This window comes from Salvelinus alpinus, chromosome 15, assembly GCF_045679555.1.
Source record: "Salvelinus alpinus chromosome 15, SLU_Salpinus.1, whole genome shotgun sequence".
Taxonomy (NCBI): Eukaryota; Metazoa; Chordata; class Actinopteri; order Salmoniformes; family Salmonidae; genus Salvelinus; species Salvelinus alpinus.
The window spans coordinates 54,870,223-54,871,922 of record NC_092100.1 but is presented as its reverse complement, the minus strand read 5'-3'; the positions used below and the strand labels follow the sequence as shown (position 1 = coordinate 54,871,922).

The 1,700-nt window shown below is 40.3% G+C and overlaps 1 long non-coding RNA gene across 1 annotated transcript; it reads right to left on the bottom strand.

Moving 5' to 3' along the window:
- Nucleotides 1–368: 368 nt before the first annotated feature.
- On the bottom strand, nucleotides 369–1,246 carry LOC139540354 (uncharacterized). The gene is made up of 2 exons (XR_011668167.1): nucleotides 1,140–1,246; nucleotides 369–409 (listed from the first exon to the last, which is right to left on the bottom strand). It is a non-coding gene; the product is annotated as an uncharacterized lncRNA (long non-coding RNA).
- Nucleotides 1,247–1,700: the final 454 nt, after the last annotated feature.

Sequence of the window (1,700 nt, the reverse complement as noted above, 5' to 3'; positions counted from 1 at the left end):
TGTGCAGTTGCAAACCATAGTCTGGCTTTTTTTATGGCGGTTTTGGAGCAGTGGCTTCTTCCTTGCTGAGCGGCCTTTCAGGTTATGTCGATATAGGACTCATTTTACTGTGGATATAGATACTTTTGTACCTGTTTCCTCCAGCATCTTCACAAGGTGTTGTTCTGGGATTGATTTGCACTTTTCGTACCAAAGTATGTTCATCTCTAGGAGACAGAACGCATCTCCTTCCTGAGCGGTATGACGGCTGCGTGGTCCCATTGTGTTTATACCTGCGTACTATTTATTCTGCCCTTGAGTTGCGTTCCCATGCAAAACTAGACAGATAGCTAACAACTAAGTCTTCAATAAAACTCCCAAGGCGTAACTTTTCTTGAATGAATATATTGTAAACGTTTATGTTGTAAAACTGCAAAACACAGAAAAGAATATACTTTAGTATTCAATTCACACCAACATACTGTAGCTGTACATTATACATTTGAAGTTGCATGAATACAAAGCACGTGCTACGGTACCATGCATCTGGCATGATGCCAAACCATATAGCTAATTGCTTTCTCATATGGTAATTGACTAACTCCTTTCATTACTCTAATAATGTACAACCATCTATGTAGAATAACAAGGCATATTACACTAGAAACAGTAACAAAAATACAGTATTGTATATTTTACAATTCGTTTGCATGACGCACGAGCAAAGTAATACAGCTAACATCATACATACATTTACATTTTACATTTTAGTCATTTAGCAGACGCTCTTATCCAGAGCGACTTACAGTAGAGTGCATACATTTTATTACATTTTTACATACTGAGACAATGATATCCCTACCGGCCGAACCATCCCTACCGGCCAAACCCTCCCTAACCCGGACGACGCTATGCCAATTGTGCGTCGCCCCACGGATCTCCCGGTTGCGGCCGGCTGCGACAGAGCCTGGGCGCGAACCCAGAGACTCTGGTGGCGCAGCTAGCACTGCGATGCAGTGCCCTAGACCACTGCGCCACCCGGGAGATACATGAAAGGCATTGCAATTTGTGAGTAAATGCAACCAACCAACATTGATATGTAAGAAACTCTATCAATAACAAGATTATCATCATTAGCTAAATGCTTGAATCGAACTTACAAACAAATATTTTCCAAGGCTGAAGCGTGACAAGAAATAACTAAACTGAAAGACCTGCACCGTAGCGTTGTTTTTAGCTGCTTCTAAGCGTGCAGAACGAATTCTCTACTTCCTGTTTGTGTACACTCTAAGTACCAGAAAGCTCCACTAGGGGGCAAATAACATCATGGAACACAATGAAAATCCATTTTAACTATTGTAATAAAATAATCTGTTACCTTCTAACAGGATGGCAGCACACTCCCCGCCTGGTATAATGAAATTGTGCCACTATGAAATAAAACATATCAAGAAACAAATAATGTCCTTTCTATTATTATCTTTTGTCTCTAGGATGCTTCAGAAAGAAGAACAACAATCTCTGAGATTGGTCTCAGAAACACCTTAGCAGCTCCTTGCTTGACAATGTTTAGTTCTACTTTCCTAACCTTTTTGTCAGTACTGGGAAAGGTTTTTTGAGTGTACTTTGTTTTGGGAACTCTTTTCCTTTTTCAAGGCATTTGAATTCTTCTCTGAAGGCTTCATGTTGCACACAGTGAATGATTGCTGTTTTGGCTTGTG